Source organism: Phaenicophaeus curvirostris, chromosome 1 (assembly GCF_032191515.1).
Source record: "Phaenicophaeus curvirostris isolate KB17595 chromosome 1, BPBGC_Pcur_1.0, whole genome shotgun sequence".
In the NCBI taxonomy this organism is placed as follows: domain Eukaryota; kingdom Metazoa; phylum Chordata; class Aves; order Cuculiformes; family Cuculidae; genus Phaenicophaeus; species Phaenicophaeus curvirostris.
In genome coordinates, this window is record NC_091392.1 from 145425768 (window position 1) to 145449750 (window position 23983).

Genomic DNA, 23983 nt, shown 5'->3' on the forward strand with positions numbered 1-23983 from the left:
ATACTCATTTTCTAGAAAAAAACAGCAAGCTTTTTAACCACATCCTTCTACCAACAAGGTAAGACTGTGCTCACTGCCAAGGATCTGCCCATACAAGCACTGAGGGTAGAGGCAAAGAGAGTAAATATTAGAAATTGCTCTGTCATTTTGAATGCGTCTGTCTGCCTGTTGCCTTACACAGAAGGCCTGATATTTTAGGGCTCTGAAGCACAAGAAGTGAGTGCTTTGTATTACAGTGGAGATTTGGTGAGGACCCATTTCCGCAGGAAGCAAGCAAGCATGGAATTGTAGTCTCGCTCAACCAAGACATCAGACCTCAACTTTCCAGCGGCTCAGACCTCTATTGCTCTTTCCTGGTGATAGATCCAATATCCATCCACTACAAAATGAGATTCATTCTTGGTGGAAAAAGAAGCTGGTGGGATTTTAATTTTTTTTAACCTGTGCTTCTTTTAACCTTGTCTTTCCCTACTCTTGAGAATGGAATTTAAAAGCTGAGGCAGAGAAGACAGTGTGGACAGGACTGAGTGAAAAATGTGTACACTCATCAAACTGCAACCAAATGTCTCATCTACATGTGGACATGCCTCATTCACATACCCCCAAGGGAACCATTCACTGCCTCCTCAAAGTGTTCCTGGTGTTTCCCCATGCAGAGATACTCGCAGCAGAGATACCTGTTTGTCTGTTTAGTCTGATTTGCACCTAAGCTAAATTAAAAAACACCTGACATAAGCTCTAGGAAACCTGCATTGCACAGTTATGGACAAACCCCTGTAGCAGGCTGAGAGACCTGGGGTTGTTTAGCCTGGAGGAGGCTGAGGGGAGACCTCATTGCTCTCTACGACTACCTGAAAGGAGGTTGTGGAGAGAAGGAAGCTGGCCTCTTCTCCCAAGTGACAGGGGACAGGACAAGAGGGAATGGCCTCAAGCTCCGCCAGGGGAGGTTTAAGCTGAACATCAGGAAAATTTTTTTCATGGAAAGGGTCATTGGGCACTGGAACAGGCTGCCTAGGGTGGTGCTTGAGTCACCTTCCCTGGAGGTGTTTAAGGCAGGGGTGGATGAGGCGCTGAGGGGCATGGTTTAGTGTTTGATGGGAATGGTTGGACTCGATGATCCTGTGGGTCTTTTCCAACCTGGTTATTCTAAGATTCTAAGATTCAGCCCAGCTGCGGCTTCTGGTTCATTGTAAAGATCTCCAGGTTTGGGGAGGTTTGGCTCATACGTTGGACCTGCTGCCTTCTCTGAGTAACCCTACGCAGCATACAACTTTGACGTCTATGAAAACCAGTGGCTCCGTGCTTGGGCCAGGAAAGTATTTATGGTCAAGAACCTTTGATTTCTCTTTTGTAGCGTAGCCTGTGTACATCTGAACCTTGGACAAAAATCAGAAATGGACATGCAGGTCTCAGTTGAATAGCTGCTGATGTTATTGGAGGCTCTCCAGTTGACTTCACTGGGAAGTGTCTATTTATTCATTGATTACCAATTTTGTCATTTGGACAACAGTTGAATTATTTGCACCTTTCACATCCAATTAAATGCCACAAACTGCCAGTGCAGGTTTTTCTTACAAACGGTTAGAAACCATGACAGAAAACATAGCCCTGCCACAGCAGAGATGTTCTCCATATACTGCATTGTATTTGTATCTAGGTTTCCTTGTTGCTAGCCAATGCCATCTGTTATCTGTTTTGGTCTGCTTATGAGAACTAGTAATTTTTGAAAATTGAAAGTAAGGAAGGAACAATGTTTTTTTTTCCTTTGTATTTAACATCCCAAATAAACCAATTGGATCTACACATGCACATGAAAATATACCCCTCGAATTGGCAATATGCTAACACATGCTTTTTCTGTATGGAAAATTTAAAGAGACAAGGCTCATCACGGGGAAGTATTTGAGTGTAATGAAAGAAATCTGTGCCCCACAATGCTTGGATACTTGATTCTGCTTTTGTCTCTCTTGGAGGGTGCTGACACTCAGACTTGGTGATGGATTAAATGGTGACAGCTGAGACAGTTACTGCCCTCAACTGTGTGCTCTGCCCCTCTCTTGGAAATTACTGCCCTCTTGCAGCTGACACAACTGAACGCTTCATGAATTCAGTTTCAGACTGCCAGACTTCACGCCAGCCATGGCTCATGTGGATCTGCTAGCCCGTAAACTCCCACAGCTTGGAGGTGAGTCTGCGAGCCATCGAACCATGCCTGCTGTGCAGGTGGAAAAGGCTCAGAAAGAAAGGGGCTGGCCAGCTGAAGGTGGTGCTGCTTTGACGGAAGAAATGGGATAACACACAGTGATCAATATGATCCTAGTGAAGCCATTTAATCAAAGTTCATAACACATTTTTATACCTTACTTAGCTGAAGCAAGCCATTGTGTTACAAGCTAATTCGACAATTCTCCTTTAGCAATAAATAATCATTAGTTACATACATTATTATACTTTCCTATGAGAAACAGCTATGTGAGTATTCTGGTCTACAAATTGTTAGACTACAAAGTAACAAGTCAAGGATTACCGAGGAAAGCTTCCCTGTGAGAAAGGAGAGGAGTACAAGGCAGAACAACTCTCTAATGTTGCAAAGAGAAACCTTGAAGACTGTGTCATCTACAGCAGCTGCTTCTTCTGCAAAGTTAGCTTTAATTCTAGTGCAAAAGCTGTGAGGCCTTATGCTAAGGTGCCTTTATTTCATTTAGAATAAGCTGCTCAGTGCTTGGGGTGCTCATTAAATGACCTCTGGTTCGTAACCCCCTATCACTGTGTCACTTGCTCCCCTGTCATGCGCCACTGGATGTGTGGCAGCCTATGGATCACTCTCGCCTATTTTTGTAAAGACGAATGAATCTAACTCAGGGGACTAGCCATTGAGAAAAGAAGTGGCAAAATCTCAGGTGATAGAAACACAACATGTCCCCAGGCTTTTTTTTTTTTCCCTAGGGGTTTGGGGTGTTTTTTCATTGATTGGATTTTTTTCTTTTGCAACTGCACTTCATTGACAGTATTAAACTGCTCAGCATTGACGAAACTCTGTTCCCTCGAGGTCTATCACAAACTTTTTTGTTTACTCTGATAGGAAGAGAAACTTTACTTTGGGATGGTAATTTCAAACTGCTTTTTGTTATAACTGGTAAATTGAAGTCCTGTGCTTGAGGATGTCATATGTTTCATAGTTCCTAACTATAGCAGGCTGTAAACCAGCAACAGGTAGTTCAACAGATTCTGACGTTTTAGCCTTTTAGCCTCGTCTGTTCCTCATATTTTTGCGGTCCTAGTTTTTCTCTTCCAGGACGTGTGATCTGCATATACAGTGCCTTTTTCTCTCCTTCTTTTCAGTGACAGAAACCAATTTCTATAAATCCTCAATTTATCAGCTATTAGTATATAGATCTCTTTCCCTCCTTGGTCCTTCACTCAAGCAGTGGTGTGTGTATAGAGTTGCGAGAGAAGAATGGAGCATGTCACAGGAATGCATTCTTCTAGTCTGGATAATTATAGATATCTAATCCTGAGATATTAAAATGGTTATTGTGTAAAGTGAAAAGATAAATCCCGACACTCAATCTGCAAATAATTGTATGCTGTTTAACTGGCACTTCAGTAGATTTTCTTTGTGATGTATACGAAGGAAAAGATGGATGCACTGTCAGAATTAAAAGCTCTTTCAGTACTTGGCCATATGTTTCTGCTTTGGTCCTCAGCTTGTTATATTGCTGAACATAAAGGCTGGTCTAAGAGAGTTTCACATACAAAACAACCTCCAAGGGAGGTGGGGGAAAAAAGGAAAAAAAAAAGTGAATCTTTCCAGGGTTCCCTCTTACCAAAGAGCGGTCTTGGACTTGAATTCAGCCAAGTTTTGCAGCACCGTGTCCTGGCCATAAAGCCTAATGAACCAGAGGCTCATTAACATGAGCTGCAGGGGATGTGCATCCATCAGCATATGCACAGCAGAGACAAAGACAGTGAGAAACTGGAGCTCATGTGTCTTTCCATGCCAGGCTCCAGGAGGGAAGCAAACATGTCACTGAAGATTGGTTGGGAAGGCTTGTATGCTGCAGGTTTGCTACTAGGTTGATCTTGGCCTTTAAGATCAAAAGGGTCTCAGGTCTATCAATATTTCAGGATGCCATAAATACAGTCAAGCTAAGCATTTATAAACTCTCTTGTTTTTCCGCCCCACCTCCCCATCTTACACATGCTTATTGTCAGAGCAGGCCCCCAGCTGGACATGAAGACATTCCTGAACTTGTGTGCATGGCAAGTCAGACAAGGGTCAGCTGAGATACTACCAACTGCTAGACTTGTTTCTTGTGGGGCAGGGAATGGGGCAGCATCAAACTCCTGAAAAGTCTTTCCACCACAAAATTGACACAACTCTGATAATCCCTTCTATCACATAAAATCTCACCAGCCCTTCCCTCCCAAAAAGGAAATGAACAGAATTTAAGGCATCAAATCATGAAAAAAGTCAGTTCTGCAGAACGGAATCTGAAAGAGACAAAATGCCAGAAACTCTATGAAATCCACCAGGGACTTTGGTATTGGTTTTGCACTGTGTTATGGTAATGTGGTGACAAAAAACCTGTTGCTAGATTCATGGCGGGTGATTCAGCTCAAGCATTGTGGATTAACTTCACAGAATGCCACTTCTAACAGTTCAAAACCAGCACTTGCTAGCGTCAGATCAGGAGGATGTGGCCTTGACACTGTCTCCGCAGAGATTTGAAAATTCACTGGCAAAGCTTTAACTTCTTCAAAAGACAATGGCAGATAATGGTTTAACATAGTCTTTGTTTATCTTTTATTCTTTTGTTTCTAATGAACTCCTTCTGAATTTGAAAATAACTTCCTCTCTACTTTTGTTTTGATTTCCCTGTTGGGAAGAAACAGAAAGATCTGAGCTATGTCAAGTCAGAAGAAATGTGTGCAAAGCTAACATGGTTCAGGAAGCAGTGTTTGATCACTCAGTGTTGCCACAGAGCCACCAGAAGAGAGTGCACCACCCTTGTGGGAGTTCTACCATCAACTGCCTGCCCCTAGGATCTCAGTTTGTTTTTTATAGAATTCATTGAGTGATAAATCAAACAAAAGAACAACAAATTACTTGGCCTAAAAGTAATATTTGGACACTCTAGTCTTCTGCTGTATGAAGCCAGGTTCTTAGTTTTCTGGGAAAAGTATAACCAAGTGCTTTTTCCACATGATGACCATTGGTTCAGGTCAATAAAACTTTCCAAGGTGGACAGTCAGAAATGTCACAATACCATCCTTGTTCAGTAACACCTAATCCCTTACAGAGCCTTACTTACTCTCCTTGGAATATAAATGGCAAGGAAACGTCTCTGTTTTTGCAGATTACTCCTGCCCTAACAACACACCGGCCAGAATATTTCTACGTATTAGGAAGGTGAGGTTTTCCTTAACAAGAGCTGCTGCTTCTGGAGCTGCTGGGTAAAAAGAGGCATCTGTTATCTTCTGGATGCACCATAAAAAACAAAGTGGGTCTTGAGGGTCAGGAGTGTGCCAGAAGGCAGCAAAGGCCGGGTTTGGAGAATAACTAGAGGGAGAAATGGGATACCTTTAACAGGAGTGAATAGAAAGGCTGATCTACTCATAGCTCCTCACAAAAGACTCACACAAGGTGTGGTCATACTGGAACCTCTCATGTTATTCTGCTATAGGCAGTACTTCACGTTGCAATTTATCTGCCCCTTAGCTGAGAAAAAAAACAGTATAGATATGATCTGAAACCCTGTTCCATCCTAGCAGGGTTAAAGGAAACAACTCTGTTGAGGATATTAGAGGGGAATTCCTCCACTGATGACAACATGAGAAAAACATTATCTTAATATTAATCTTTTCTTCAAAAGCTTATGCTACTATTTTTTGAAAACTGAGGGTTAGACCATTTATCAAGCATGGCTATATGGGTTCATTAGATACTGTAGTCAAAGTATTCCAGTCCTCCAAGTAATGTTGTCTTTGCATGTAAAGTTGATGTTTCACATGACACCATTTCTAAACACCTTTGTAGTACAGTCACACATTCAGTTTAACATTTCAGTATGATTCAGTACAATCCCTTGAAAATGACCATCTGATGTGAAAAATTAAAACATCACATGCTTCCCATCTAGCTGCAACAGGGGGAAAAAAATGCCTATTTATGGCAACAGTTTTCTGTAAAAGCTATCTATCCACCAAAAAGAAAAAAAAAAAGCATGCTGTGTTTTTCTGGGCACATTCTCATTTGTTGCAGTCAGACTACATTACTGCAAGCAGCAACACAACTGTGCTGTACCCAACCAACCAAAAGAGCTGGGCCAAGCTCTTGGCCCTTGCCAGACAGCTCCGGTGAAATTGAGCTCACAGGAGCTTACCTGACGGTGAAATTGTTCCCACTGAGTGGTATGGAGCCAAACTAGCTGCTGATGAATATAATATATTTCCTTCACTTGATTGTTTGTCTTTCATTTAATTTTAAAATCAATTTCTGTCAGGGTTGTTCTTAGATAGAGGATGCCTAAACTTTCTTTTCTTTTCACTTTTCTACATTTCAGACTTCTGAGATAGAAGAACAAAGAACTGAGTAATCGTGAACGTTGCCATGGGGCTTGACTCCATTTTGCGCAATCACATGTATTTCCTTTTAAAATCTGCCGTCTCCCATGATTTTCTTACAGAACTGCCAGAGATTTCCGCCGTTTGTCCAAAACATTTGAAGACCTATCATTTGAAACTGCAGTACAGAACATCATCTCCCGCATCTGCTGTAAAGCAGTGCCATAGGCCCCATCTATTCCAATGAACAGCAGCTGCAGATGTCAAAAATTTCCTTATAGCTTGAGGCATCAAAAAAGGTTTTGGGTGGCACCCCAAGCAGCATTGATCACTAAGCTCCTAGGCACTCTTGCACTACATGAGGATCTCACTCATCATCGCATGGGGGACAGATCCAGTTTGCTATCCTGTGCCCTTTTATTTAATATCTAAAACTCCACTGGCTGCAGAAATGAAAACAGTGTTTTTCTAAAGCATGCAAGTGTCTAGCTGCACTTTTATTAATCCACTGTATCAGCCCTGTGGCCATGGCAGCACCAGCTAAAACCACCCAGCTCAGTACCAATGGGAGCCTTTACTGTTGGAGTAAGTTTTGCAGCCCTGGTGGAGCTCTCTGCTCCCTCAAAGGTAGCTAAGCCAGGCATTCCAAAGCTACTCCAGCACTATCACAGAATTGCTAGGTTGGAAAAGACCTCCAGGTTCATTGAGTCCAACTATTCCCGTGAGGCACGTGACGCCGCTGCTGCCCAGGTGCTCCTCAGTGCGGTCAGCAACCTGCTTTCCTCTCCAGACCTCAGCCCCACGGTGCCCTTTTACAGCAAGACTGGAAGCAGGGAAAAGAAAAATTGGCATGATACAAACATGTATCCACATGTATTTGCAGTCAGCCGCAACACAACCGATGCTGTGATAACTTACAGCGTTGGTCATAATTTCAAAAGTACAGTAACAATCTAAAATGTACGGGCAAATTAGTTTGCAATGTTAACACAAACCCCCAAAACAGCAGTTCCACTGTTCTCTGGAGAAATATGTGCTTCCACTCAAAAAAATAATAATAAAAAGAAACATGGGATTCTCTAGAGTTTGTGAACTGGTCAGATTACAGTCACCTTCCCTGGAGGTGTTTAAGGCACGGGTGGACGAGGTGCTAAGGGGCATGGTTTAGTGTTTGATAGGAATGGTTGGACTCGATGATCCGGTGGGTCTCTTCCAACCTGGTGATTCTATGATTCTATGATTCTATATTAGTACTTTTCATAATAAAATAAGTCTAAAACACATTCAATGAGAGGAAACTTTAGCTTTTAATCAAAGATGCTACCAGAAACTGTAGCTACTTTCTAAAGTTCACTAAAAAAAAAACAACCCAGTTCTTTAGTACAACGCCAGGAGCAGAGAAACTCACAGAACAGTAGATCTTGTTCAAACGAGACATAAAACCGACGTGATTTTGAGCCGCAGCCCTGGGTGACATCCCCGCGACAGGGCAGCTTCTCCCCCGGCCCTGGGGAGGGACAGAAAAGGTGCTCGACGCCAGCTTACCTTGTGCAGGAGGCTTCGCTGCCGCCGAAGCCCAGAGGAGAAGCCCACAGGGCAGAGGGAACCTCTCGGTCGGGCTCTCGCACGTGCTGAGGCCCGGGCACAGCCAGCGTGCGCCTTCTCCTCTCTCCGAGGTTGTCATGAATGTCCCCGGCCGGGTCCCAGGGCGCCGGGCCGGCGCTGCCCCCGCAGCGGCTCCTCCACAACTTCTTCTCCGCTCGCTCCGCTGGGGAAGTTTGGCGGAGCGGCGGGCGGGCTCGCTGTGGAAACTCACCTACCCCACCTAGAGGAGCCCCGCGGCCCCTCGCCCCGCTCCTGAGGCCGAACGGGAGGAAGCGATTTTGTCCGGTCCTGGAATCCTCAGCACAAGGAGGACGTGGAGCTGTTGGAAAGGGTCCAGGGGTGGCTACAAGGATGGGCAGAAGGCTGGAGCACCTTCCATACGAGGACAGGCTGAGGGAGTTGGGGTTGTTCAGCCTGGAGAACAGAAAGCTCCGAGGAGACCTTATAGCGACCTCCCAGTACCTGAAGGGGCTACAGGAAAGCTGGGGAGGGACTGCTTATAAAGGCTTGTGGTGATAGGATGAGGGGCAATAAGTGTAAACTGGAGAGGGGCAGATTTAGACTAGACTTAAGGAGGAATATCTTCACCATGAGGAGGCTGAGGGGAGACCTCATTGCTCTCTACAACTACCTAAAAGGAAGTTGTGGAGAGGAGGGAGCTGGCCTCTTCTCCCAAGTGACAGGGGACAGGACAAGAGGGAATGGCCTCAAGCTCCACCAGGGGAGGTTCAGGCTGGACATTAGGAGAAAATTTTTCACAGAAAGGGTCATTGGGCAACAGGCTGCCCAGGGAGGTGGTTGATTAACCTTCACTGGAGGTGTTTAAGGGATGGGTGGACAAGGCGCTGAGGGGCGTGGTTTAGTGTTTGATAGTTGGACTCGACGATCCAGTGGGTCTTTTCCAACCTGGTGATTCTGTGATTCAATGAGAGTGGTGAGACTCTGGCACAGGTTGCCCAGCGAAGCTGTGGCTGCTTCATCCCTGGAGGTGTTCCAGGCCAGGTTGGATGGGGCCTTGGGCAGCCTGGTCTGGTGGGAGGTGTCCCTGCCGACGGCAGAGGTGCTGGAACTGGATGGTCTTTAACGTCCCTTCCAACCTAAACCATTCCATGATTCTATGACTATGATTTTATCAGGTTTGACTTGGAGAAGGGGATCTGAACCCTGTGGTGCAGAGCTGAGGAATGCTGCTGGGAAGCTGCTGGGAGTAGAAGGGACTAGGGGGAGGTTTGCTCATGAAACCGATTCAATTCGGAATCGAACTTATGCACAAATACCTTGATTTTGAGGGAATTTGGGGTGACTCCTCTGAACTTACTTTCCTATCCTTCAGCAGCAGGTTTGGGGACCCCCTGGACATTCCACAGGACTCCACTGGGGCAGAACAGCATGGGATACCCCAAGAATAACTGTGGTCAGGCCAGGGCACACACAGCTCCCCGTTGCTTTCAGAAAGTTCTGAAGGAAGAACTCTGATGTTTTTCAAATTGAAATGTCATAGCTACTTTTCTGAACTACTGATTCTTTTCTTTCAGAGGAAAACAGAAATATGCTGGTGAGCTTTCTCAGGGCTGCAAATTTTGGTTGTCAACTAGCTCTGCTGGAGGGAATTGTCAGTATTTCTGCAAGGATGGTGTTTCTTAAAATCAGAAAATGTGAAATAACCTACCCAGATAGCATTATTTGACACTGAATTGAAAATAAATGAAGTATGAAAAAAACCAACACACCTGCAAATGGCTTGAGTGCAACTAGCACAGTTAACTTGGAGGTGTATAGAGGAGAAACATATCAACATTACAACTGTTTTTGTGAGCATCTGACATGTAGCATGAAAAGCTGTCAGTGCTTGGTAGATAAGTGGAAAATATTTCTCAAAGGAGAATTTCCAGCCTTGTTGGGATTAAAGATTCATAAAATCTGTATTCTGGTGTATGTCATTCATATAAGTCCACAGCTGACTTGACTGTCACCATGCTGTTGAGCAAATTTGTGCATTGAAAAAAGAGGTGCATATTTTCTTGTCTAAGACATACAAAACTCCATGTTATGAATAAGCATTAACCAATAATTATGCATATTCTCATTTTATTAAGAAGATATTAAATTGAATGGTTCCAGTTGTCAAAGACTAACCCTTGAGCTACACTGCAGGTTGATTCCTTTGTACCTGCAGAGGAGAAAAGGTTATGACTGGTATGCAGACGAAACAAGGGTAAGCCTGGCTGACCGTCCAAAGGGGGTGCTTCTCTCAGCAGCATGCGTATTGGTCCTGAATTTAGTTCCTTGCTGAGATGAGGTTAAATAAGAGTCAAGGATGAAGGTGGGATAGCTGAGCAGGGCAGCTTAACTGGAAAGGATGGAATAAACTAGTAATATGTTCCCTACAGGCCATGAGGTCCACCTGTTCCTGAGAAGAGACAAAGGTGACAGGACCATAAAGGACAGAAGAAAGAATAAAGTAGAAGGCAGAAGGAGAAAAATAGTCTTTTAGCCCCATTCCCTGTGGAAACAAGGCTCATGTGATATTTGTATTCCCTTCTAAAAACTTTTGAGTCTAGTGGCCAACAAAGACATATCTCTAGAAACCTCTAACAATAAGCAGCTGGGTGAAGACAGTCATCCCCAATTTGTTGCCCAGATTTGAGGAAAGCGCAATGTGAACATACCTTATAAGAAAACAACAAATCCACACAGAGAGAGACCTCACACATTCTCTAGCCACCCAAAAAGCATACATCTTAGACCACACAAGTCAGTCAACCCACAGGACGCAAATCTGTAGGAAATCAGGATTCATTATTTCCAGTAATTCTGGACTAAGATATTTTTCTGTGGATAGTTTATCATCATTGGTCTGAGAGGCGCTGGAGGATTTTATGTTTTATAGCTTTAGCCTAAATTAGGTTATTTTTCATTCTTCCATTTCTCCCAGTCTTCTAAACAGAAAGAAATTAAAAAAACACACTCAGAATGTGCTCTCAGCTGTTTAATAGCCCTGCTGATCTCAGGCAACCCAGGCCATGCCTAGTATCTTATTGCAATGCAATAAGGGTGCCCAACGTCCTGCCTTTGAGTGGACTCCTTGTAGTTTGGTTTTGAAGTCTGCATCCTACCAGGACCGACAGCCGGCCCACTGGGGCTGCTCAGCAGGGATGCTGAGCATGTGCCCTTTGCAGTGGTAAAGAGCTGTTTGAAATTTTTTCAAAGAGGCTCATCTTCTGCTGACTCTGTCACAGTGGAAAAGTAAGTGTGAAAGAAAGAAAAAAGAAGGCCTGCCTTTGTCAAAGGGCCTGCAAAATTAGAGTGCTTTTTAAAGTTGTTACATTGATGCCTGACGTCAGGTATCATGCTGAAAGGATTAACTCCTCCTTTCAGTCCCCATGATATCCACATGTGTCTACCCGCCCTCTCTGATGCATCTGAAATTCCTACCCTGAGCACTCAGCTGGAACAAGGGGAATTGCAAGCATCCATGCCCTACCTAATTAAGTACCAAAATCATTCTGTGATTCTACAATTAAGTGTATGCAGCTACAAAAGTGAAAAGGAGAGCTGGGCCATGATAACCTATTAACTCAATACGAGCTTGTGAGGCTTCTCACTGCTTACCTTTTCTATCAGGATAGAGGGCTTTGTGGCACATGACTATCTTCTGTCATGTAGTCATCCTTCTACCCTACCTCCAGTCATGTCAGCGGCAGCGCCAGGGCAGAGTATGTTATGGTAGTGCTTGTTAGGTTCATCCGAAAAACCTCAAGTCGCAGGAGAGGTAGGGCAGAATGAAAAATGCCTGCACTACATGTCTAAAATGGACAGCATGTTTGCTCCATGTGTGTTCTTGCTGCTGTCATCAACTAAGGCAGGCTGATGGGATTCTCCCTTTGGAATTTTGAACCCCCTCCTTTTCTGCAGGATACGGTATTCCCCTGCCCTGCCATTGTGCAGGACTCTTGCATCCAGAGGCGGTGACACAAGGAGGAGAAGGAGAGATTATGAGACAATTTGGTCCTTGGAGATCCTTTCTGCTTTTGTGGTAGAAAATTGTCTGCTTTATACCCAAATCTGAGCCATCTAAAGACCTGTTTTGTCTTCCAGAAGTTGTGAAGTTCACTGTGCTGCGAAATAAGGACCCGGAGAGGAAAATATTGTAAGACAGAAGAGGAACAGAATTGAACAGAACATCCTAGGATGAAAAGGCTGTACTTCTAGGGGTGTGCTTAATAAAGGACACCTTCCCAAAGCTTACATTTATTTCCCCAAATAAGGAATTGCTAGCACACACCTGGGAAGGGCTTCCATATTTCATTAGTAACCTATCTGCTTCAATGGCTGGGTTCACTGATGTCAAATTCATGACTACCCATGACAGTGCTCATCCAGGTCTCCTAATCCCCTTCCTTTCTCTTATAATCCACCCAGTCCCCTCAGTAAGGTTTACTGAAACACCTACCACCACCCTCAGCCCTTGTTCCCTTTCTACCTCCATGTGGTTGGCAAATAGGTTTTGTCCTTCACTGGTTCTCTCTTCTGTCCTTGAACCACGGTTCTCCCTTTCAGCTGCTGTGTTTTTTTCCTAATTAGGTCTAGAAAAAACACACGGCTGCTGGTTTGTGTAGAGACTAGTCTGAAATCTAGGGAATAGTTTCCTACAGCCTGAAAGGTTTGGTTTATTCCATGCAGTATCTCTCAGAGATTCTTCAAATTTTCGTGACTCAGTTCTCCAGTTAACTCATTGCAACACAGCCTCACAGGTATTTGGAAACTGAAGCTTAAGCAGACTTTTCCAGACTAACTCATTTAAATATTTTTCTAATTTTCAGAATTATGTTTTTCTACAAGGAAGGCAGCAAGCATCTGGAAATTACGAAGCAATTAGCTCAGCTCAAACACCAATGGTAACCATGTTCTTTTGTTTGCAATAAATATTTGAAATAATTAACAACAGATTTCTGTGTATTTGCAATGCATGTAATTAACAAATGTATTAATCATGACTCCTTTTCTAGATGCAAGACCTCATGCCAACTAACGTAGAAGTAGTTAAACCAGAAACAAAAGAAATCACCCTTTGCACTGTTGCTGAGAGGACAATTGAAGGACAACCCTTTCTCATGTCCAAAATGCTAAGGGAAGAGAAGAAGCTAGGGCAGAGTTAAGTTGAAGGGCGAGGAACAGTGGAGTTTAGGACAGCTGAGATACATTGTTATAGGAGTTTGCATTAACTAAAAGTACTCTTAAGAGGCTTCTTCCTGCATAAAAAATATCTGTTGGAGTTTTGTTACTGAGTAAATAATAAGGTTGGATTCACAGACAGTCGGTAGTTTGAGCGCTTTCGAGCTAGATTTTGGAAATAAAAAATTAAGCAAGGGATCGGCGGATATTTACTGCATTACGCTGTTTCAATTGGAATTGTAGCATCATTCTCTGTAGCATTTTTTCTCACATATATTGTTTTGCATTTTAAGTTTTCATTTTTGCATATATGCTATCCCTTTCTATGCATTGACATTTCTGTACCTACCATTTTTAAATTATTTGCTTTACCAAAGTGTTTCCATATAGTTTCATTTAGTTTTGTTCTTTGATGCATATTCTTTCAACAAGATTTAAGTCAAACAGTTGGCTACTTTTTCTTACCATACTCATATTTTTCTTACCACGCTCATAACCAAGGGAAGCTGTGGATGCCCCATCCCTGGAGATGTTTAAAGCCAGGCTGGGCGGGGCCTTGGGTAACCTGTTCTAGTGGGATGTCCCTTCCCATGGCAGGGGACTGGAACTGGATGATCATTAAGGTCTCTTCCAACCCAAACTATTCTATGAGTCTATGATTCTATGATTCTAAAACTTCATCAAATTTTGTGAGGTTTTTGTTATTTTGGAAGGAGAGAGAACTATGGATATTAAAGAACATTTATCTCTGATGCTTCTGGATTTGTTATTCATTGTTCCAAAGTTTTGCAGTACTATGAGAGATTTCTTCCGTCTTCATCTCTGATGTTCTTGCCTATCTTAGTTAATTTTAGCAATTCTCTTCTGGAATCATCCAACACAGAAGATGCCAATGTCAGACAGTTTCTTTTTCTCAAACTTATAGAGGAGCCCTGAGGATGTCTATGTATTAAGTGTAAGTTATGTATACTTATATACATGTTCTGTCCATCCTCAGACACTGGACGTGTACCTGTCCCAGTCAATGTATATTGAAGAAGTAGCTCTTATAGCAGTCCTTTTTAGTTTCCTTTTGCAATGTCTAAGGACAAATATTATTAATGACACAGCAGCAAGCCCTAGTACATATGTATTAACTTTTTTTATGGATGTTGCCAAGATATTATGGATGTCTCTTGTAAAACACTCAGTATTCCGGAGCTTTACAATCAATATTGATTGTATCTTCAACTTCTCTGTAAAGCGGGTGGCGTTAGCCTGATTTAATAGAAAAAGGAGGAAGGCAGAGGAGAAATTATGATCAAATATGCCTGGTCATTTCTGCTGTTTGATTTCAAATGTCTCAGGACTGAATTTTTTCAGGCTGCATCACAGTACAGGAATTTATATATTCCAGAGACTTCAGAGGCAGCCAGCACAAGAGCTTATTTCTGTCAGACCTGTATTTCGTGTCTCGTGGGAAGCAAGATTATAAGGTAGGGAGCCCCTGAGACAAGGTTGTGTCAGAGGCAGTGTTTCCAGGACAGCACTCAGCTGTCTGGGTATGAAAATGCTCCTTCTCCTCCTGCATCCTTTTCCCTCCACTTTTGAATACTTCTATGATTAGGAGTTTCACTTGTTCACATGTTAATGCAGAGGAAGCAAAGTCTAGTAAAAAGCACAATACATTAGCATGTAATTAAACAGAATACTGTAGTTTGCATTTTCAAAGTAATTTCAGTAACACTTTAAATTCAGTCCCAGATGCCTAATTCTGCCTTATCTTTTGTAACCTCTGCCAGTCAGGCAGTTAGTCTCCAGCATTGTCATACTCATCTGGTGACTTTCTATACTCAGTTAGCCCATAAAATCAAACCAATAAGGGTATGAGACCCAAATTATTAGACCACTTTTCTCCTGATTAACCTCAGCAGGAGCTATAAGATTTTGTGTCCAAACAGGTAACAAAACCCCTGCAGGACACCTGTGAGTCTAAAAGCTTCAAACCTGATTACCAGAGGAGCACTTATCTGGTGCTTATAAGTAGCACAAATAATACATTTTTTTATACTACTAGAATTTATGAGATCTGAACAGAAAGCTAGTAAGAAGTAGGCATTGGATGTGTCCGAATGATAAGCCAGCGTACCTGGCAGCCTCTGTTTCTAATGGCTTACCATTTCCATTGCAGAATTAGTCTCTGACAGATGGATCAGGCAGCATCCCAAAGAAGCTATCTGAAACTTGACTGACCACAGCAAGCCCTGCCACCCGTTCCTTAGTAAAACATTTGTCCTCTTCAAATAGCTGTAGGATACTAAGGTCATTTAGCCACTCAAAAAGTGAATTAACTTGTGAGAGTTATTTGTAGATATTTCAAGCATGCCCATAGCTCTTAAATGCTTTCTTTTGGCACAAAAGAAAGGAGGCTTTCAATTTGGGGTTTGTTTTTCTCTATTATATATACACATTGAATAAAACACTGGAGTAATCTAACTGGGACAAATTGCTTAGAAGAAGCAGCTAGAAGGGGCAACTGGAGCAGCATTTTAAGCATTTCTTAGAATATGGAAGGTCACAGAGTTTTTTTATCAATTGAGTTTTATCATCACTTGGCATTAACAAAAAAGTATGAACAGGGCATGTATGGCTCTGACCTTGTAAGTGTCTTTTAAAACTAGTTTTCTAAACTGGTGGTGATTTAAGCCATTGGTTCAAACCCAAAGTCCAATTGAAATCTGGCTTATAAAATTAGGGGTAGAACTGACCTCAATGGTGTCACAATTTGTTACTTAAATGGGTGAAAATTATCAGAGGCTTAGCTCATAAGTCTGGCCAAAGCAGATTCCTAGGTCTAGTAGAATATCACACTCAGTTTACTACCCAGCTAGTGTCCATGCTCTTTCCCCAGAGTGACAGGAGAGTTTATATTCATATCCCTTAAAATCAATCGCATTTTCATTACACTTAATATATGCAATACATCTTTAATCTAGGGAGCTTGTATTAAGAGGAAGGATTTGGGATGCTTTCCCAAATATGTACTCATGGCACATTTTTCAAAGATATTGCAATGAATTTCCATTTTGTTTATAACTTCTTCCCTGGCAGATTACTTGCCTGCATGAATGTAGATGGTTTGCAGATTTGATTAATATTTTAATACGGTATTGTATCACCTGCGATGTGTATGACTGTGGTATATTACTAACCTTCAAAATACGTAATAAATTCAAACTGTCAGGTGATTAAAAAGATCAAACTCAGCCTTGCAATAATGCTTCCGTACAAGTGCAGATGATATATAAGGTTAGCAGGACGTCAGGAGGCCCGAGTGACTCCTCCATCTGCACCATATACTAGCCACTGACAGGCTGTTCTCCAAATACCCTTCTTCTTTCACTTTCAGACTAACCCACAAGAACCCACCTTTCCTATCTTGCCCGTAGTTCCTACAATGTATCAACCAAGCTGCTTGGGATCCTCTGCAAGAGGAAATTCAAAGCTTTTCCCAAGATTATTTTAAAATGCTAATTCCTGGAAAAATATCCCCAGGATGGAAAGCATACATAGGTGTGCGAGAGGCATGTGTGTTTCTTTCTCTTTCCAGCACAACCAACAACAGAGTATTCAAAATACCCCCTTGTTACGTAGGGCCTGGATTAAACTAGGGGTTTAATCTCTTCCAAGCATTTGCACTGCTTGTTGATCAAAGACTTTGATCTTCTTTATTTTTTCCTTTTAAACTAAAAGGTGGAGACAGAGAAAACTGGATTGAGGTGTTTGCAGGAGCCAAAGACTTTGTTTTAAACCAGTGCATTTTTCTATGCTTTCTCTGCCCCAGGATCTTGATTGGTCTGAGCAAGACTCCTCAGTAACACTACTGAACATGTATATAGTATCCATTAAGTCATTGAGCTACTGTTGAAGCAACTGCTGTTCAATGGCAGTGGAAAACACCTCTGTGCTGGCAGCCTGCACAGATGTCATAAGATCTTGTGCCCGAAGCGGAAGATATGGGAGCCAGTCTGGCCCTCTGTTTGCTTCTTGAATTGACTTTGAAAACATATTCACAAAATGTTAAACTTGGGAAGTCAGAATGAGGGATGTGACATCTTGTCTGGTGCCTGGTAACGTAGACTGGACTGATAGATCTTACTTGTACCACTCACCTCAGTGGCCCTGCTGGCTGATCTACCTCCATATTTACTTCTCACCATGTAAATACTGATTAAACTCTTCCAAAGGCCTCATTTGAAAATCTATTCCCTACAGTTTATGCCTCTTTCAATTTTACATCCTTCAATGGTAGAAAGTAGTTCTCTCCTCTTAAAGAGCCAAAATTAAATTCTCTGGCTGCAATACACCCATTTCTCTCTTTCTTCTTGTTCATCCCCTTTTCAGTACTCCTGTGCTTTTCACCTTCCCATTGCAATACTACCAGATATTTTACTCTGTTAATCACAGAGGCTAACAAGCCAAATGAATTTTTTTGCTGGCCAAATATTATGCAGGTCTACCCTAGAAGTTCATTGCATTTCTGGACTTTATTTATGGTACATACTGGACAGACAAAAATTAATTTGCTTTCCTAACGGCTCTACCTGCACTGCTATATTCAACAGAGGCACAAACTTATATTTAAGCCCAAATTAGACTCATGATCATAGTGCTTTATATGCTGGTCCATGTCATGACTCATATCTGGAGCAAGCCAGCTGCTGACCAGTCAGCCAACTGCTCAGAGAGACAGGGAGGTAGAAGACATCAGCAAATTGTACCATTACAAGAGTTTTAAGCACTGGTAAATTCACACAGTGGTGTATGTAACAAAGACCAGCTGTAGAGGCTATACAAAGAGCACGGAGAGCAACAGTTACAGCAACAGTGGCCAGGAATTACTGCAAAGATGCCTCACCCTACACACCCACAGCAACAGAACAGCCTGAACTGCAAAAACACAAGCCTGCCTGTAAAATGATGAATAATTGAAGGCTTGGTAAACTTTTTGTTTCCTCCCTCTGCTAATATCACCTTTGCTTCTATAATGCATCCAGATGATCTTAATTTGTTATTTAGGAGAGACTTAATTACTGTAGTTGTTAAGGAAAGTTAATTGAAATGCTTAGCAGAGTCAGTGACCCAACATGCTCTGTGAACTGCCAAGGTTGGGCACAGAAGAATGCAATCTTAATGTACTGGATTTCTTTCCTTCAGGCAAATACAGGGCCAAATGTTCAAAGCTGCTTCTTAAATTGCACATACAGCATCTAAGGAGACTTCTGCCTACATGTAAGAAACCTGATCTGCATGCACAAATACAGCGTTTAATTTAAAAATATCCACACTTTATTTTCATGCTAAGAGAGCATGCAAAATGATACCTGGGTAAACACTGCAGGCAATTTTCTATGCTTCACTCACATGAATAAAAATACTAAATATGGTACCATAGTTTTTCCAAGCTAATCCTTCAGATTACCCTGTGAAATGAGAACTCTTAAGTTCTGCTTCTACCCCTGCAGCTTTCCTTGCAGCAGCACTGTTAGGCTTAATTAATGACTGGTATATTTTGAGATTCTTGATGGAAAGCCATCTAGCAACACCAGGAATATCACACCTCTTTTAAATACAGTTACAAATCACTCCCAGCCTGTTCATTTCCAAAAATTTAAAAACTTTCTTTGCTCTTGGGCTTTTGGATCTTCCTGCACATTTTTCTACCCTCTTGCATTGGACTAAAGTAGGCATTTCTACCCTCTCCAGGGCATTACACTTCAAATTCTGTTGTCTCGGTAAGGTAATAGGGATGAGTACTCCAGCAGTGGAAGATCACACTTAGCAATTTCAACAACCTTGCCAGTGCTTGGGAAGCCTATGGAAGGATGATTCTAATAGAGAGTGAGCAGGGGTGGGCATGCAAAACAGATCAGGAGATAAAACTGCTGCTGAAACACCGGAGGGAGAGGGAAACTGGGACTGGGAGCTGGGTTGCAAGATTGGGAAAGGAAGCTGGGAAGAAAATGAAAGACTGGATGAGATTTTAGTGGAGGGGACATGGGGAGAATACATCAGATGCAGATGCTCACTGTAGTGAGAGGTGGTGGGGGATTACAGAGGTCCGTGGGTTTGGGAGGCAGTGCAGTGGGAGGTGGTGGGGGATTACAGAGGTCCGTGGGTTTGGGAGGCAGTGCAGTGGGTTCTGCAGAGTGATAAGGTGAAATAAGTCATTCAGACAATGAATGCAGCCAGTGCCAAAAGAAGGAAAACTGTGGTGGCACTGGGAACTGTAATGCTGACCAGCATCACAAAAGAGTTCACAGCAGAATGGATTTTGCTGTGTATTTTTTATCTACGTAATACCAGAGGCAGAAGTGGTGTTCTGAGGCATAAAAATCCCAGAAGTCCTAGCTTATAGTGCAAACAGCCTGAACTGCCCTTAACATGACTGCTTTATCAGAGTTATACTGTAGTACAACAAGCTGAAATGTAAACAGTCTGGATATAACTAGTAATGATTGATTAGTCATTATTCTCGGAAGCACCTCATCCAAGCAGCACCAGCCATACTCCTGTTAAATCCACAAAGAAATCTACACTTCATTACAAAAGCTATTTTTTCTGTAAGGCTCCCTGAATACCTCCCTGAAGCTCTAAATATCCTCTGCTTGTCTCACACCACAAATACAGCAGGCACAGCCGCTCTGAGGAAATTCACTAACTGACAGAGCATTGTCCAAAAAAATATGTTTTGTGAAAGCAAGCCTGAATCAGACCAGCCGCGGGGGCTGCCAAGGGCCTGAGTCACACTGCGTAACCTTGCAGGTGCTCTTACCCCCTGGGGCTGTGCCAGGCAGTCAAAAGGTGGGTGGCAGACCCTACAGTCTGGCAGTAAATCAGCTTCTCTGCGGTAAGATTTTGACACATAGGCATAGCCACCTTGTGTGGCAATGAGACTTCTCCTACCTAGGAAGTAGTTAATACCTGATGCTTCATGCACTCAAAACTGTGGCATGAGATTTCCAAATACAAGGCATTTTTCTCAGTTTTCAGGGTACACTTTTCACTGACATCAGCTGGATTCTTATCTTTAAACAGGCAGAAAGGACAGCTAGGATGATCCGTGTTCTTTCTGCTCACTGATGGGCTGGTCTTTTCAGCCTCTGTATGTTCCTCCTCATTCTCATCATCTCTTGACGTCCATTCTTACTATATTTTTTCAAGGTGAAGTTACCACAATCATCAATTCTTAATTTATTCCCTTACCACACAAAAGTATAGACTGATAAATGGATAATCCTGAGTTAAATCCTTGATTCACATAGGCTGATGATTAGAACTGTCCTGAGTTCTATCCCAGTGACCAAAAAACCTGTGTCCTTCGACAGGCACTGGATCAAATTCTGCAGTTAAATAACCTCTCAGGAAAAAAAATAACTTGCTAAGACACAATGACTTCTAGGGTCATTTTAGATCCCACCATGCTTCCTTGCCTTCAGCTGCTATTTCACAAGGGAGCAGATCTCTCTCACAAGTCTCGTATCTTAACTGCAAGCCCCATTCATATGTTGCTGATATTGAAGGCATGTTAGATGGAAGTAAGCACCTCTGGGTAGACAAAATAAACCTGCCACAAATCTCTTTCATTTTTTTCCTGTGTGAACTTGATGTGAATTTAAATGTACATTAATTTTGTACACTTGCAATTCCATGGTGAGTGCCGAAGGTAAAATCTGGCCCACACATACAATATTAAGTCACTGCAGTCCATCTGTATTTGTAGAGAAGATGAAAACATTAGTCACTGTGGACAGATTTTGTATGTAAAGGAACAGAGGTATTTTTCTGATAAGTGGTTAAAAGTCAAAGTTCTGTGAAATACCTGCAAATTTGCAGTACTTTAGATTGCTCTTTTCATCACATAATATGAAATTCAGCTGTAAATATGCTGGTCTGTTGGTAGATATGTTACTTTTTTTTTTCTTAGTGTGATTTATTTATTCACTCTCCAAAGCATAATTATATCTTCACTATTATATAATAGGTTTGAACTCTTTCCCTGTAGACATCACCTGCAAGATCTGGGGGCATAAAATTTAATCATCTTTGATAATTATATGATGGTACTCCTGAAAATTAAGTTAGACCAGCTGCAAAACACGTGAAATAATGAGTCTTATCTATATTATAGTCCTGATGCAATCTCGTGCAGACTTCACAATACACATTATTGACCTTCTCTGGGGTACTACAATAATATATCTTATGTCAGATCTACATCACTGTAATTGAATTTTAGAGAATTTCTGTGATGACTCAAGAATTGAATGTGCTCCCTGGTGCCTTTTTTTCAATACAATCAGAATCCTTTTTTTTTTTTAGTTCCCCTTTTAATTATGAAGGTGGGGAGACTAGGGAGAAATGTTATCAGTCTTCCTTGGCCTGGAGCCTTTCCTTATGTTAACATTTTCCCATCAGAGACCAAGCAGTGATGATGTTTTGTGCAGGATGGGCTCAGGAAGTTTTTTACTATTTTACATATGGCCAGCAAGAGACTGGCACTGCCACACTCTTAATTTCAGTAATCAAGTCTTACTGTACAGTACTCACTGCCTGTCCCCAGCTGGACTCCACTGTGCCTTGTGTACCTCATTCCAGTGAGCAGACATTGATGGTCATTGTTCTTGCACAATGGTCAGTTGAGTGAGGGGGGCTCACGAGAAGATAAATTCGACTTCCACGGTGAGAGTAACTCTTTCCCAGCATGGATTAAACCCGGTGCATTTCTACCTATTAACTTTATAATTACTGCACTTCAAACATATCAAAGCCTTCAGTTTTGGCCTCTATGTAAAGGCACATCTCTAGTGACTTTGAAAAAGGTAGTAGTGATGTTTTGAACCTGGTTGCATTCTGTAAATGGTTGTTGTTGCAGCTACCTCTCTGTTCATCTCAGAGTACCTATTCATGTATTTTGTTAATGACTACAGACAAAAAAACCAAAATCAAGAGGAAACAATACACTCTTTAGAAAGCCTGCTTCAATAAGGCAACTGACTGGAGTTACTGTACTGGGAAAGATGCAGCCAAACCACTTTAGCTCTCCTAGCTAATAAAGGCCTTCAGTAACAGCAAGTGAGAGAGCACACATTAAGTACACAGCATTCCGCCTGCTGAGACATCAAGTTAGATAGTTTTGTCTGGACACTGCCAGGAGAACCCATCTTCCCCGTGTTTGCAGCTATGCTGGATTTCTCCGTACAACTGTATTTAAGAGAAAATTCCAAGTGTATTTATAAAATGTCTTTTCCTGATAGGTAGAAATTATCTCAGTAGAGTATAGAACAAATATGTGTTACTCATTACCAGTCTCTTAGGCAGTGAAATCTTTTGAAGGCACAACATCTTCCTCCTTCCCTCTGTATGAAAACCTCCTCAAGGGACAATGTCACTGCCAGGGATACGGCATTTCCCAGGAGAGCACATGCTATTTACTCTCAAGTCTCTCCAATAAATTTCATTTACTTCTGGTATCAAATACAACAGACCTATATAGAATAAAGAATAAGGAGCACAGTTTCTTAATGTTTCTTAATTCTTCTTGAAAAGTCAAGAAAAATGATAATACTAAAATCGGTCACCATATGCAAATTTTCTACTTGATGCTAAACTACAGTGACAATATTGCTTGTTTTTACCTCATTCTAATCCTGAACAGTTTGTGATATCTGTTATGTATGCTGCAGATCTAACTATTGTAACTATAACCACATACACTATGCCAATCCGTACAGCTTAAGTAAATACTCAGAGCATTTGACCAAATTAGGTATTTGGAGTACACTGTGGAAGATATATTATAGCATATTCCAGAAATGAAGTAAATGCCTCATTCCATAAATACTTCAGTGATTTTTTATGCTGAAGTTTGCCCATAGGAGAACTGGCTTTGCCCCTGGTGCTAAAATGACTGATAAAGAACTTCAAACAAATAAATCACTGATGAAGGCTGCATAATCAATCTTGAAATTAGAAATCAAATTAAATAACTATTAGTAAATCTGTTCATTTGACGGTTGTATCACAAGTAGAACAGTAATTATAGCTCTATAATAAAGGGGGTTTTTTTGCCTTTTAACCAAGACAAATCAAGAGAAATGAATGAATTGCATACTCTGCTTTAGTAGTCTGTCTTCTGGTTTTGGTTAATTTGGTTTTAATTGGTCTGTTGGCACTTTACAGAGGATAAGGATTCTGGAGGTATAAAATACATATTTTGTGCATTTGAAGTATGCATTTTGTCAAGAGATAGACCTGAAAATGTAGTGATTTTAGAAATTAAAAACTAGAGAATAATGTGTTCATGTGGCATAAGGCTTGCATTTATACAAAGAAATAGGATTGCAATGTTGGGTATGTATCATGTTTTGTGTTATGTTATCCAGTGATAAATTCTGTGGCACCTGCACTGGATGACCTCTAGCAGCCCTTACACATCACACACAGTACCTGCAGAATGAACAGAAATGCAGGGCAGGAACAAAGCTAGGCTTTTTGGTTCAATCATCTGTCCAAAAACCTGACCTAGGTGGTTTTGGATTTAGGAATTGTTTTGCTGGAAAACAGTGTGGGTAGACACTATGGATTCCGTGCCATC